Raw genomic sequence first — 13,280 nt, forward strand, 5'->3', positions numbered from 1 at the left:
AAGGCCTAAAACCGACACCCACTGTGGAGACGTAGCAAAAGATTGCCGCAGGGAAGACATTTCCAGAAACTCTGGATGCTCTGTCGACGACAGTTCTGCGGTGTGCATGTGTTCAAGCTGTGCGCAACGCGTTTTGAATCTGCATAACCACACCCTCCATCCCCGTGAAGGTTCCGTGTGACAGATCAAGCTCCATTTCCAGCTCCCTGTTCCAAAAATCCATTTAATATATGGTCCCCAAATAGGGGACGTATCAGATATTAAACTAATAAGAACAGACACTACGCTTGATCTTGAGCCATTTGGCCGAGAAGAGATGATCAGAAATGGTTTGCCACTTGGGCCGCACCAAGGCCTACAACCGACATCCACTGTGGAGATGTAGCAAAAGATCGCCGCAGGGAAGACATTTCCAGAAACTCTGGATGCTCTATCGATGACAGTTCTGCGGTGTGCATGTGTTCAAGCTGTGCGCAACGCGTTTTGAATCTGCATAACCACACCCTCCATCCCTGTGAAGGTTAAGTGTGACAAAGCAAGCTCCATTTCCAGCTCCCTGTTCCAAAAATCCATTTAATATATGGTCCCCAAATAGGGGACCAATCAGATATTAAACTAATAAGAACAGACACTACGCTTGATCTTGAGCCATTTGGCCGAGAAGAGATGATCAGAAATGGTTTGCCACGGGCCGCACCAAGGCCTACAACCGACACCCACTGTGGAGACGTAGCAAAAGATTGCCGCAGGGAAGACATTTCCAGAAACTCTGGATGCTCTGTCGATGACAGTTCTGCGGTGTGCATGTGTTCAAGCTGTGCGCAACGCGTTTTGAATCTACATAACCACACCCTCCATCCCCATGAAGGTTCCGTGTGACAAAGCAAGCTCCATTTCCAGCTCCCTGTTCCAAAAATCCATTTAATATATGGTCCCCAAATAGGGGACGTATCAGATATTAAACTAATAAGAACAGGCACTACGCTTGATCTTGAGCCATTTGGCCGAGAAGAGATGATCAGAAATGGTTTGCCACTTGGGCCGCACCAAGACCTACAACCGACACCCACTGTGGAGATGTAGCAAAAGATTGCCGCAGGGAAGACATTTCCAGAAACTCTGGATGCTCTATCGATGACAGTTCTGCGGTGTGCATGTGTTCAAGCTGTGCGCAACGCGTTTTGAATCTGCATAACCACACCCTCCATCCCCATGAAGGTTCCGTGTGACAAAGCAAGCTCCATTTCCAGCTCCCTGTTCCAAAAATCCATTTAATATATGGTCCCCAAATAGGGGACGTATCAGATATTAAATTAATAAGAACAGGCACTACGCTTGATCTTGAGCCATTTGGCCGAGAAGAGATGATCAGAAATGGTTTGCCACTTGGGCCGCACCAAGGCCTACAACCGACACCCACTGTGGAGACGTAGCAAAAGATTGCCGCAGGGAAGACATTTCCAGAAACTCTGGATGCTCTGTCGACGACAGTTCTGCGGTGTGCATGTGTTCAAGCTGTGCGCAACGCGTTTTGAATCTGCATAACCACACCCTCCATCCCCGTGAAGGTTCCGTGTGACAGATCAAGCTCCATTTCCAGCTCCCTGTTCCAAAAATCCATTTAATATATGGTCCCCAAATAGGGGACGTATCAGATATTAAACTAATAAGAACAGACACTACGCTTGATCTTGAGCCATTTGGCCGAGAAGAGATGATCAGAAATGGTTTGCCACTTGGGCCGCACCAAGGCCTACAACCGACATCCACTGTGGAGATGTAGCAAAAGATCGCCGCAGGGAAGACATTTCCAGAAACTCTGGATGCTCTATCGATGACAGTTCTGCGGTGTGCATGTGTTCAAGCTGTGCGCAACGCGTTTTGAATCTGCATAACCACACCCTCCATCCCTGTGAAGGTTAAGTGTGACAAAGCAAGCTCCATTTCCAGCTCCCTGTTCCAAAAATCCATTTAATATATGGTCCCCAAATAGGGGACCAATCAGATATTAAACTAATAAGAACAGACACTACGCTTGATCTTGAGCCATTTGGCCGAGAAGAGATGATCAGAAATGGTTTGCCACGGGCCGCACCAAGGCCTACAACCGACACCCACTGTGGAGACGTAGCAAAAGATTGCCGCAGGGAAGACATTTCCAGAAACTCTGGATGCTCTGTCGATGACAGTTCTGCGGTGTGCATGTGTTCAAGCTGTGCGCAACGCGTTTTGAATCTGCATAACCACACCCTCCATCCCCGTGAAGGTTCCGTGTGACAGATCAAGCTCCATTTCCAGCTCCCTGTTCCAAAAATCCATTTAATATATGGTCCCCAAATAGGGGACGTATCAGATATTAAACTAATAAGAACAGACACTACGCTTGATCTTGAGCCATTTGGCCGAGAAGAGATGATCAGAAATGGTTTGCCACTTGGGCCGCACCAAGGCCTACAACCGACATCCACTGTGGAGATGTAGCAAAAGATCGCCGCAGGGAAGACATTTCCAGAAACTCTGGATGCTCTATCGATGACAGTTCTGCGGTGTGCATGTGTTCAAGCTGTGCGCAACGCGTTTTGAATCTGCATAACCACACCCTCCATCCCTGTGAAGGTTAAGTGTGACAAAGCAAGCTCCATTTCCAGCTCCCTGTTCCAAAAATCCATTTAATATATGGTCCCCAAATAGGGGACCAATCAGATATTAAACTAATAAGAACAGACACTACGCTTGATCTTGAGCCATTTGGCCGAGAAGAGATGATCAGAAATGGTTTGCCACGGGCCGCACCAAGGCCTACAACCGACACCCACTGTGGAGACGTAGCAAAAGATTGCCGCAGGGAAGACATTTCCAGAAACTCTGGATGCTCTGTCGATGACAGTTCTGCGGTGTGCATGTGTTCAAGCTGTGCGCAACGCGTTTTGAATCTACATAACCACACCCTCCATCCCCATGAAGGTTCCGTGTGACAAAGCAAGCTCCATTTCCAGCTCCCTGTTCCAAAAATCCATTTAATATATGGTCCCCAAATAGGGGACGTATCAGATATTAAACTAATAAGAACAGGCACTACGCTTGATCTTGAGCCATTTGGCCGAGAAGAGATGATCAGAAATGGTTTGCCACTTGGGCCACACCAAGACCTACAACCGACACCCACTGTGGAGATGTAGCAAAAGATTGCCGCAGGGAAGACATTTCCAGAAACTCTGGATGCTCTATCGATGACAGTTCTGCGGTGTGCATGTGTTCAAGCTGTGCGCAACGCGTTTTGAATCTGCATAACCACACCCTCCATCCCCATGAAGGTTCCGTGTGACAAAGCAAGCTCCATTTCCAGCTCCCTGTTCCAAAAATCCATTTAATATATGGTCCCCAAATAGGGGACGTATCAGATATTAAATTAATAAGAACAGGCACTACGCTTGATCTTGAGCCATTTGGCCGAGAAGAGATGATCAGAAATGGTTTGCCACTTGGGCCGCACCAAGGCCTACAACCGACACCCACTGTGGAGACGTAGCAAAAGATTGCCGCAGGGAAGACATTTCCAGAAACTCTGGATGCTCTGTCGACGACAGTTCTGCGGTGTGCATGTGTTCAAGCTGTGCGCAACGCGTTTTGAATCTGCATAACCACACCCTCCATCCCCGTGAAGGTTCCGTGTGACAGATCAAGCTCCATTTCCAGCTCCCTGTTCCAAAAATCCATTTAATATATGGTCCCCAAATAGGGGACGTATCAGATATTAAACTAATAAGAACAGACACTACGCTTGATCTTGAGCCATTTGGCCGAGAAGAGATGATCAGAAATGGTTTGCCACTTGGGCCGCACCAAGGCCTACAACCGACATCCACTGTGGAGATGTAGCAAAAGATCGCCGCAGGGAAGACATTTCCAGAAACTCTGGATGCTCTATCGATGACAGTTCTGCGGTGTGCATGTGTTCAAGCTGTGCGCAACGCGTTTTGAATCTGCATAACCACACCCTCCATCCCTGTGAAGGTTAAGTGTGACAAAGCAAGCTCCATTTCCAGCTCCCTGTTCCAAAAATCCATTTAATATATGGTCCCCAAATAGGGGACCAATCAGATATTAAACTAATAAGAACAGACACTACGCTTGATCTTGAGCCATTTGGCCGAGAAGAGATGATCAGAAATGGTTTGCCACGGGCCGCACCAAGGCCTACAACCGACACCCACTGTGGAGACGTAGCAAAAGATTGCCGCAGGGAAGACATTTCCAGAAACTCTGGATGCTCTGTCGATGACAGTTCTGCGGTGTGCATGTGTTCAAGCTGTGCGCAACGCGTTTTGAATCTGCATAACCACACCCTCCATCCCCGTGAAGGTTCCGTGTGACAGATCAAGCTCCATTTCCAGCTCCCTGTTCCAAAAATCCATTTAATATATGGTCCCCAAATAGGGGACGTATCAGATATTAAACTAATAAGAACAGGCACTACGCTTGATCTTGAGGCATTTGGCCGAGAAGAGATGATCAGAAATGGTTTGCCACTTGGGCCGCACCAAGGCCTACAACCGACACCCACTGTGGAGATGTAGCAAAAGATTGCCGCAGGGAAGACATTTCCAGAAACTCTGGATGCTCTATCGATGACAGTTCTGCGGTGTGCATGTGTTCAAGCTGTGCGCAACGCATTTTGAATCTGCCTAACCACACCCTCCATCCCCGTGAAGGTTCCGTGTGACAAAGCAAGCTCCATTTCCAGCTCCCTGTTCCAAAAATCCATTTAATATATGGTCCCCAAATAGGGGACGTATCAGATATTAAATTAATAAGAACAGGCACTACGCTTGATCTTGAGCCATTTGGCCGAGAAGAGATGATCAGAAATGGTTTGCCACTTGGGCCACACCAAGGCCTACAACCGACACCCACTGTGGAGACGTAGCAAAAGATTGCCGCAGGGAAGACATTTCCAGAAACTCTGGATGCTCTGTCGACGACAGTTCTGCGGTGTGCATGTGTTCAAGCTGTGCGCAACGCGTTTTGAATCTGCATAACCACACCCTCCATCCCCGTGAAGGTTCCGTGTGACAGATCAAGCTCCATTTCCAGCTCCCTGTTCCAAAAATCCATTTAATATATGGTCCCCAAATAGGGGACGTATCAGATATTAAACTAATAAGAACAGACACTACGCTTGATCTTGAGCCATTTGGCCGAGAAGAGATGATCAGAAATGGTTTGCCACTTGGGCCGCACCAAGGCCTACAACCGACATCCACTGTGGAGATGTAGCAAAAGATCGCCGCAGGGAAGACATTTCCAGAAACTCTGGATGCTCTGTCGACGACAGTTCTGCGGTGTGCATGTGTTCAAGCTGTGCGCAACGCATTTTGAATCTGCCTAACCACACCCTCCATCCCCGTGAAGGTTCCGTGTGACAAAGCAAGCTCCATTTCCAGCTCCCTGTTCCAAAAATCCATTTAATACATGGTCCCCAAATAGGGGACGCATCAGATATTAAACTAATAAGAACAGACACTACGCTTGATCTTGAGCCATTTGGCCGAGAAGAGATGATCAGAAATGGTTTGCCACTTGGGCCGCACCAAGGCCTACAACCGACATCCACTGTGGAGACGTAGCAAAAGATTGCCGCAGGGAAGACATTTCCAGAAACTCTGGATGCTCTGTCGATGACAGTTCTGCGGTGTGCATGTGTTCAAGCTGTGCGCAACGCGTTTTGAATCTGCATAACCACACCCTCCATCCCCGTGAAGGTTCCGTGCGACAAAGCAAGCTCCATTTCCAGCTCCCTGTTCCAAAAATCCATTTAATATATGGTCCCCAAATAGGGGACGTATCAGATATTAAACTAATAAGAACAGACACTACGCTTGATCTTGAGCCATTTGGCCGAGAAGAGATGATCAGAAATGGTTTGCCACTTGGGCCGCACCAAGGCCTACAACCGACACCCACTGTGGAGACGTAGCAAAAGATTGCCGCAGGGAAGACATTTCCAGAAACTCTGGATGCTCTGTGGATGACAGTTCTGCGGTGTGCATGTGTTCAAGCTGTGCGCAACGCGTTTTGAATCTGCATAACCACACCCTCCATCCCCGTGAAGGTTCCGTGTGACAGATCAAGCTCCATTTCCAGCTCCCTGTTCCAAAAATCCATTTAATATATGGTCCCCAAATAGGGGACGTATCAGATATTAAACTAATAAGAACAGACACTACGCTTGATCTTGAGCCATTTGGCCGAGAAGAGATGATCAGAAATGGTTTGCCACTTGGGCCGCACCAAGGCCTACAACCGACATCCACTGTGGAGATGTAGCAAAAGATCGCCGCAGGGAAGACATTTCCAGAAACTCTGGATGCTCTATCGATGACAGTTCTGCGGTGTGCATGTGTTCAAGCTGTGCGCAACGCGTTTTGAATCTGCATAACCACACCCTCCATCCCCATGAAGGTTCCGTGTGACAAAGCAAGCTCCATTTCCAGCTCCCTGTTCCAAAAATCCATTTAATATATGGTCCCCAAATAGGGGACGTATCAGATATTAAATTAATAAGAACAGGCACTACGCTTGATCTTGAGCCATTTGGCCGAGAAGAGATGATCAGAAATGGTTTGCCACTTGGGCCGCACCAAGGCCTACAACCGACACCCACTGTGGAGACGTAGCAAAAGATTGCCGCAGGGAAGACATTTCCAGAAACTCTGGATGCTCTGTCGACGACAGTTCTGCGGTGTGCATGTGTTCAAGCTGTGCGCAACGCGTTTTGAATCTGCATAACCACACCCTCCATCCCCGTGAAGGTTCCGTGTGACAGATCAATCTCCATTTCCAGCTCCCTGTTCCAAAAATCCATTTAATATATGGTCCCCAAATAGGGGACGTATCAGATATTAAACTAATAAGAACAGACACTACGCTTGATCTTGAGCCATTTGGCCGAGAAGAGATGATCAGAAATGGTTTGCCACTTGGGCCGCACCAAGGCCTACAACCGACATCCACTGTGGAGATGTAGCAAAAGATCGCCGCAGGGAAGACATTTCCAGAAACTCTGGATGCTCTATCGATGACAGTTCTGCGGTGTGCATGTGTTCAAGCTGTGCGCAACGCGTTTTGAATCTGCATAACCACACCCTCCATCCCTGTGAAGGTTAAGTGTGACAAAGCAAGCTCCATTTCCAGCTCCCTGTTCCAAAAATCCATTTAATATATGGTCCCCAAATAGGGGACCAATCAGATATTAAACTAATAAGAACAGACACTACGCTTGATCTTGAGCCATTTGGCCGAGAAGAGATGATCAGAAATGGTTTGCCACGGGCCGCACCAAGGCCTACAACCGACACCCACTGTGGAGACGTAGCAAAAGATTGCCGCAGGGAAGACATTTCCAGAAACTCTGGATGCTCTGTCGATGACAGTTCTGCGGTGTGCATGTGTTCAAGCTGTGCGCAACGCGTTTTGAATCTGCATAACCACACCCTCCATCCCCGTGAAGGTTCCGTGTGACAGATCAAGCTCCATTTCCAGCTCCCTGTTCCAAAAATCCATTTAATATATGGTCCCCAAATAGGGGACGTATCAGATATTAAACTAATAAGAACAGGCACTACGCTTGATCTTGAGGCATTTGGCCGAGAAGAGATGATCAGAAATGGTTTGCCACTTGGGCCGCACCAAGGCCTACAACCGACACCCACTGTGGAGATGTAGCAAAAGATTGCCGCAGGGAAGACATTTCCAGAAACTCTGGATGCTCTATCGATGACAGTTCTGCGGTGTGCATGTGTTCAAGCTGTGCGCAACGCATTTTGAATCTGCCTAACCACACCCTCCATCCCCGTGAAGGTTCCGTGTGACAAAGCAAGCTCCATTTCCAGCTCCCTGTTCCAAAAATCCATTTAATATATGGTCCCCAAATAGGGGACGTATCAGATATTAAATTAATAAGAACAGGCACTACGCTTGATCTTGAGCCATTTGGCCGAGAAGAGATGATCAGAAATGGTTTGCCACTTGGGCCGCACCAAGGCCTACAACCGACACCCACTGTGGAGACGTAGCAAAAGATTGCCGCAGGGAAGACATTTCCAGAAACTCTGGATGCTCTGTCGACGACAGTTCTGCGGTGTGCATGTGTTCAAGCTGTGCGCAACGCGTTTTGAATCTGCATAACCACACCCTCCATCCCCGTGAAGGTTCCGTGTGACAGATCAAGCTCCATTTCCAGCTCCCTGTTCCAAAAATCCATTTAATATATGGTCCCCAAATAGGGGACGTATCAGATATTAAACTAATAAGAACAGACACTACGCTTGATCTTGAGCCATTTGGCCGAGAAGAGATGATCAGAAATGGTTTGCCACTTGGGCCGCACCAAGGCCTACAACCGACATCCACTGTGGAGATGTAGCAAAAGATCGCCGCAGGGAAGACATTTCCAGAAACTCTGGATGCTCTGTCGACGACAGTTCTGCGGTGTGCATGTGTTCAAGCTGTGCGCAACGCATTTTGAATCTGCCTAACCACACCCTCCATCCCCGTGAAGGTTCCGTGTGACAAAGCAAGCTCCATTTCCAGCTCCCTGTTCCAAAAATCCATTTAATATATGGTCCCCAAATAGGGGACGTATCAGATATTAAACTAATAAGAACAGACACTACGCTTGATCTTGAGCCATTTGGCCGAGAAGAGATGATCAGAAATGGTTTGCCACTTGGGCCGCACCAAGGCCTACAACCGACACCCACTGTGGAGACGTAGCAAAAGATTGCCGCAGGGAAGACATTTCCAGAAACTCTGGATGATCTGTCGATGACAGTTCTGCGGTGTGCATGTGTTCAAGCTGTGCGAAACGCGTTTTGAATCTGCATAACCACACCCTCCACCCCCGTGATGGTTCCGTGCGACAAAGCAAGCTCCATTTCCAGCTCCCTGTTCCAAAAATCCATTTAATATATGGTCCCCAAATAGGGGACGTATCAGATATTAAACTAATAAGAACAGACACTACGCTTGATCTTGAGCCATTTGGCCGAGAAGAGATGATCAGAAATGGTTTGCCACTTGGGCCGCACCAAGGCCTACAACCGACATCCACTGTGGAGATGTAGCAAAAGATCGCCGCAGGGAAGACATTTCCAGAAACTCTGGATGCTCTGTCGACGACAGTTCTGCGGTGTGCATGTGTTCAAGCTGTGCGCAACGCATTTTGAATCTGCCTAACCACACCCTCCATCCCCGTGAAGGTTCCGTGTGACAAAGCAAGCTCCATTTCCAGCTCCCTGTTCCAAAAATCCATTTAATATATGGTCCCCAAATAGGGGACGTATCAGATATTAAACTAATAAGAACAGACACTACGCTTGATCTTGAGCCATTTGGCCGAGAAGAGATGATCAGAAATGGTTTGCCACTTGGGCCGCACCAAGGCCTACAACCGACACCCACTGTGGAGACGTAGCAAAAGATTGCCGCAGGGAAGACATTTCCAGAAACTCTGGATGCTCTGTTGATGACAGTTCTGCGGTGTGCATGTGTTCAAGCTGTGCGCAACGCGTTTTGAATCTGCATAACCACACCCTCCATCCCCGTGAAGGTTCCGTGTGACAAAGCAAGCTCCATTTCCAGCTCCCTGTTCCAAAAATCCATTTAATACATGGTCCTCAAATAGGGGACGTATCAGATATTAAACTAATAAGAACAGACACTACGCTTGATCTTGAGCCATTTGGCCGAGAAGAGATGATCAGAAATGGTTTGCCACTTGGGCCGCACCAAGGCCTACAACCGACACCCACTGTGGAGACGTAGCAAAAGATTGCCGCAGGGAAGACATTTCCAGAAACTCTGGATGCTCTGTTGATGACAGTTCTGCGGTGTGCATGTGTTCAAGCTGTGCGCAACGCGTTTTGAATCTGCATAACCACACCCTCCATCCCCGTGAAGGTTCCGTGTGACAAAGCAAGCTCCATTTCCAGCTCCCTGTTCCAAAAATCCATTTAATATATGGTCCCCAAATAGGGGACGTATCAGATATTAAACTAATAAGAACAGGCACTACGCTTGATCTTGAGGCATTTGGCCGAGAAGAGATGATCAGAAATGGTTTGCCACTTGGGCCGCACCAAGGCCTACAACCGACACCCACTGTGGAGATGTAGCAAAAGATTGCCGCAGGGAAGACATTTCCAGAAACTCTGGATGCTCTATCGATGACAGTTCTGCGGTGTGCATGTGTTCAAGCTGTGCGCAACGCATTTTGAATCTGCCTAACCACACCCTCCATCCCCGTGAAGGTTCCGTGTGACAAAGCAAGCTCCATTTCCAGCTCCCTGTTCCAAAAATCCATTTAATATATGGTCCCCAAATAGGGGACGTATCAGATATTAAATTAATAAGAACAGGCACTACGCTTGATCTTGAGCCATTTGGCCGAGAAGAGATGATCAGAAATGGTTTGCCACTTGGGCCACACCAAGGCCTACAACCGACACCCACTGTGGAGACGTAGCAAAAGATTGCCGCAGGGAAGACATTTCCAGAAACTCTGGATGCTCTGTCGACGACAGTTCTGCGGTGTGCATGTGTTCAAGCTGTGCGCAACGCGTTTTGAATCTGCATAACCACACCCTCCATCCCCGTGAAGGTTCCGTGTGACAGATCAAGCTCCATTTCCAGCTCCCTGTTCCAAAAATCCATTTAATATATGGTCCCCAAATAGGGGACGTATCAGATATTAAACTAATAAGAACAGACACTACGCTTGATCTTGAGCCATTTGGCCGAGAAGAGATGATCAGAAATGGTTTGCCACTTGGGCCGCACCAAGGCCTACAACCGACATCCACTGTGGAGATGTAGCAAAAGATCGCCGCAGGGAAGACATTTCCAGAAACTCTGGATGCTCTGTCGACGACAGTTCTGCGGTGTGCATGTGTTCAAGCTGTGCGCAACGCATTTTGAATCTGCCTAACCACACCCTCCATCCCCGTGAAGGTTCCGTGTGACAAAGCAAGCTCCATTTCCAGCTCCCTGTTCCAAAAATCCATTTAATACATGGTCCCCAAATAGGGGACGCATCAGATATTAAACTAATAAGAACAGACACTACGCTTGATCTTGAGCCATTTGGCCGAGAAGAGATGATCAGAAATGGTTTGCCACTTGGGCCGCACCAAGGCCTACAACCGACATCCACTGTGGAGACGTAGCAAAAGATTGCCGCAGGGAAGACATTTCCAGAAACTCTGGATGCTCTGTCGATGACAGTTCTGCGGTGTGCATGTGTTCAAGCTGTGCGCAACGCGTTTTGAATCTGCATAACCACACCCTCCATCCCCGTGAAGGTTCCGTGCGACAAAGCAAGCTCCATTTCCAGCTCCCTGTTCCAAAAATCCATTTAATATATGGTCCCCAAATAGGGGACGTATCAGATATTAAACTAATAAGAACAGACACTACGCTTGATCTTGAGCCATTTGGCCGAGAAGAGATGATCAGAAATGGTTTGCCACTTGGGCCGCACCAAGGCCTACAACCGACACCCACTGTGGAGACGTAGCAAAAGATTGCCGCAGGGAAGACATTTCCAGAAACTCTGGATGCTCTGTGGATGACAGTTCTGCGGTGTGCATGTGTTCAAGCTGTGCGCAACGCGTTTTGAATCTGCATAACCACACCCTCCATCCCCGTGAAGGTTCCGTGTGACAGATCAAGCTCCATTTCCAGCTCCCTGTTCCAAAAATCCATTTAATATATGGTCCCCAAATAGGGGACGTATCAGATATTAAACTAATAAGAACAGACACTACGCTTGATCTTGAGCCATTTGGCCGAGAAGAGATGATCAGAAATGGTTTGCCACTTGGGCCGCACCAAGGCCTACAACCGACATCCACTGTGGAGATGTAGCAAAAGATCGCCGCAGGGAAGACATTTCCAGAAACTCTGGATGCTCTATCGATGACAGTTCTGCGGTGTGCATGTGTTCAAGCTGTGCGCAACGCGTTTTGAATCTGCATAACCACACCCTCCATCCCCATGAAGGTTCCGTGTGACAAAGCAAGCTCCATTTCCAGCTCCCTGTTCCAAAAATCCATTTAATATATGGTCCCCAAATAGGGGACGTATCAGATATTAAATTAATAAGAACAGGCACTACGCTTGATCTTGAGCCATTTGGCCGAGAAGAGATGATCAGAAATGGTTTGCCACTTGGGCCGCACCAAGGCCTACAACCGACACCCACTGTGGAGACGTAGCAAAAGATTGCCGCAGGGAAGACATTTCCAGAAACTCTGGATGCTCTGTCGACGACAGTTCTGCGGTGTGCATGTGTTCAAGCTGTGCGCAACGCGTTTTGAATCTGCATAACCACACCCTCCATCCCCGTGAAGGTTCCGTGTGACAGATCAATCTCCATTTCCAGCTCCCTGTTCCAAAAATCCATTTAATATATGGTCCCCAAATAGGGGACGTATCAGATATTAAACTAATAAGAACAGACACTACGCTTGATCTTGAGCCATTTGGCCGAGAAGAGATGATCAGAAATGGTTTGCCACTTGGGCCGCACCAAGGCCTACAACCGACATCCACTGTGGAGATGTAGCAAAAGATCGCCGCAGGGAAGACATTTCCAGAAACTCTGGATGCTCTATCGATGACAGTTCTGCGGTGTGCATGTGTTCAAGCTGTGCGCAACGCGTTTTGAATCTGCATAACCACACCCTCCATCCCTGTGAAGGTTAAGTGTGACAAAGCAAGCTCCATTTCCAGCTCCCTGTTCCAAAAATCCATTTAATATATGGTCCCCAAATAGGGGACCAATCAGATATTAAACTAATAAGAACAGACACTACGCTTGATCTTGAGCCATTTGGCCGAGAAGAGATGATCAGAAATGGTTTGCCACGGGCCGCACCAAGGCCTACAACCGACACCCACTGTGGAGACGTAGCAAAAGATTGCCGCAGGGAAGACATTTCCAGAAACTCTGGATGCTCTGTCGATGACAGTTCTGCGGTGTGCATGTGTTCAAGCTGTGCGCAACGCGTTTTGAATCTGCATAACCACACCCTCCATCCCCGTGAAGGTTCCGTGTGACAGATCAAGCTCCATTTCCAGCTCCCTGTTCCAAAAATCCATTTAATATATGGTCCCCAAATAGGGGACGTATCAGATATTAAACTAATAAGAACAGGCACTACGCTTGATCTTGAGGCATTTGGCCGAGAAGAGATGATCAGAAATGGTTTGCCACTTGG

General features: G+C 48.0%; 38 pseudogenes; all 38 read right to left on the bottom strand.

The window, feature by feature from the left end:
* Positions 1–166: 166 nt before the first annotated feature.
* LOC143791059 (U2 spliceosomal RNA) lies at positions 167–318 on the bottom strand (annotated as a pseudogene).
* A 176-nt stretch (positions 319–494) lies between these two features.
* Positions 495–668, bottom strand: LOC143791006 (U2 spliceosomal RNA; annotated as a pseudogene).
* A 174-nt stretch (positions 669–842) lies between these two features.
* Positions 843–1,016, bottom strand: LOC143790990 (U2 spliceosomal RNA; annotated as a pseudogene).
* A 176-nt stretch (positions 1,017–1,192) lies between these two features.
* On the bottom strand, positions 1,193–1,366 carry LOC143791157 (U2 spliceosomal RNA; annotated as a pseudogene).
* Positions 1,367–1,564: 198 nt separating this feature from the next.
* LOC143791062 (U2 spliceosomal RNA) lies at positions 1,565–1,716 on the bottom strand (annotated as a pseudogene).
* Positions 1,717–1,892: 176 nt separating this feature from the next.
* Positions 1,893–2,066, bottom strand: LOC143791007 (U2 spliceosomal RNA; annotated as a pseudogene).
* Positions 2,067–2,262: 196 nt separating this feature from the next.
* LOC143791063 (U2 spliceosomal RNA) lies at positions 2,263–2,414 on the bottom strand (annotated as a pseudogene).
* A 176-nt stretch (positions 2,415–2,590) lies between these two features.
* LOC143791008 (U2 spliceosomal RNA) lies at positions 2,591–2,764 on the bottom strand (annotated as a pseudogene).
* Positions 2,765–2,938: 174 nt separating this feature from the next.
* Positions 2,939–3,112, bottom strand: LOC143790992 (U2 spliceosomal RNA; annotated as a pseudogene).
* Positions 3,113–3,288: 176 nt separating this feature from the next.
* On the bottom strand, positions 3,289–3,462 carry LOC143791158 (U2 spliceosomal RNA; annotated as a pseudogene).
* Positions 3,463–3,660: 198 nt separating this feature from the next.
* LOC143791064 (U2 spliceosomal RNA) lies at positions 3,661–3,812 on the bottom strand (annotated as a pseudogene).
* Positions 3,813–3,988: 176 nt separating this feature from the next.
* On the bottom strand, positions 3,989–4,162 carry LOC143791010 (U2 spliceosomal RNA; annotated as a pseudogene).
* A 196-nt stretch (positions 4,163–4,358) lies between these two features.
* Positions 4,359–4,510, bottom strand: LOC143791213 (U2 spliceosomal RNA; annotated as a pseudogene).
* A 176-nt stretch (positions 4,511–4,686) lies between these two features.
* LOC143791186 (U2 spliceosomal RNA) lies at positions 4,687–4,860 on the bottom strand (annotated as a pseudogene).
* Positions 4,861–5,058: 198 nt separating this feature from the next.
* Positions 5,059–5,210, bottom strand: LOC143791065 (U2 spliceosomal RNA; annotated as a pseudogene).
* A 176-nt stretch (positions 5,211–5,386) lies between these two features.
* On the bottom strand, positions 5,387–5,560 carry LOC143791115 (U2 spliceosomal RNA; annotated as a pseudogene).
* A 176-nt stretch (positions 5,561–5,736) lies between these two features.
* LOC143791174 (U2 spliceosomal RNA) lies at positions 5,737–5,910 on the bottom strand (annotated as a pseudogene).
* Positions 5,911–6,108: 198 nt separating this feature from the next.
* LOC143791066 (U2 spliceosomal RNA) lies at positions 6,109–6,260 on the bottom strand (annotated as a pseudogene).
* Positions 6,261–6,436: 176 nt separating this feature from the next.
* On the bottom strand, positions 6,437–6,610 carry LOC143791159 (U2 spliceosomal RNA; annotated as a pseudogene).
* Positions 6,611–6,808: 198 nt separating this feature from the next.
* LOC143791129 (U2 spliceosomal RNA) lies at positions 6,809–6,960 on the bottom strand (annotated as a pseudogene).
* A 176-nt stretch (positions 6,961–7,136) lies between these two features.
* LOC143791011 (U2 spliceosomal RNA) lies at positions 7,137–7,310 on the bottom strand (annotated as a pseudogene).
* A 196-nt stretch (positions 7,311–7,506) lies between these two features.
* Positions 7,507–7,658, bottom strand: LOC143791214 (U2 spliceosomal RNA; annotated as a pseudogene).
* A 176-nt stretch (positions 7,659–7,834) lies between these two features.
* LOC143791187 (U2 spliceosomal RNA) lies at positions 7,835–8,008 on the bottom strand (annotated as a pseudogene).
* A 198-nt stretch (positions 8,009–8,206) lies between these two features.
* LOC143791067 (U2 spliceosomal RNA) lies at positions 8,207–8,358 on the bottom strand (annotated as a pseudogene).
* Positions 8,359–8,534: 176 nt separating this feature from the next.
* LOC143790900 (U2 spliceosomal RNA) lies at positions 8,535–8,708 on the bottom strand (annotated as a pseudogene).
* A 138-nt stretch (positions 8,709–8,846) lies between these two features.
* Positions 8,847–9,058, bottom strand: LOC143790911 (U2 spliceosomal RNA; annotated as a pseudogene).
* A 176-nt stretch (positions 9,059–9,234) lies between these two features.
* Positions 9,235–9,408, bottom strand: LOC143790901 (U2 spliceosomal RNA; annotated as a pseudogene).
* A 176-nt stretch (positions 9,409–9,584) lies between these two features.
* LOC143791135 (U2 spliceosomal RNA) lies at positions 9,585–9,758 on the bottom strand (annotated as a pseudogene).
* A 176-nt stretch (positions 9,759–9,934) lies between these two features.
* LOC143791208 (U2 spliceosomal RNA) lies at positions 9,935–10,108 on the bottom strand (annotated as a pseudogene).
* Positions 10,109–10,284: 176 nt separating this feature from the next.
* On the bottom strand, positions 10,285–10,458 carry LOC143791188 (U2 spliceosomal RNA; annotated as a pseudogene).
* Positions 10,459–10,656: 198 nt separating this feature from the next.
* Positions 10,657–10,808, bottom strand: LOC143791068 (U2 spliceosomal RNA; annotated as a pseudogene).
* A 176-nt stretch (positions 10,809–10,984) lies between these two features.
* Positions 10,985–11,158, bottom strand: LOC143791117 (U2 spliceosomal RNA; annotated as a pseudogene).
* A 176-nt stretch (positions 11,159–11,334) lies between these two features.
* On the bottom strand, positions 11,335–11,508 carry LOC143791185 (U2 spliceosomal RNA; annotated as a pseudogene).
* Positions 11,509–11,706: 198 nt separating this feature from the next.
* On the bottom strand, positions 11,707–11,858 carry LOC143791069 (U2 spliceosomal RNA; annotated as a pseudogene).
* A 176-nt stretch (positions 11,859–12,034) lies between these two features.
* On the bottom strand, positions 12,035–12,208 carry LOC143791160 (U2 spliceosomal RNA; annotated as a pseudogene).
* A 198-nt stretch (positions 12,209–12,406) lies between these two features.
* Positions 12,407–12,558, bottom strand: LOC143791130 (U2 spliceosomal RNA; annotated as a pseudogene).
* Positions 12,559–12,734: 176 nt separating this feature from the next.
* Positions 12,735–12,908, bottom strand: LOC143791012 (U2 spliceosomal RNA; annotated as a pseudogene).
* Positions 12,909–13,104: 196 nt separating this feature from the next.
* Positions 13,105–13,256, bottom strand: LOC143791215 (U2 spliceosomal RNA; annotated as a pseudogene).
* Between the last annotated feature and the right edge of the window lie 24 nt (positions 13,257–13,280).

Source organism: Ranitomeya variabilis, unplaced genomic scaffold (genome assembly GCF_051348905.1).
Source record: "Ranitomeya variabilis isolate aRanVar5 unplaced genomic scaffold, aRanVar5.hap1 Scaffold_552, whole genome shotgun sequence".
In the NCBI taxonomy this organism is placed as follows: domain Eukaryota; kingdom Metazoa; phylum Chordata; class Amphibia; order Anura; family Dendrobatidae; genus Ranitomeya; species Ranitomeya variabilis.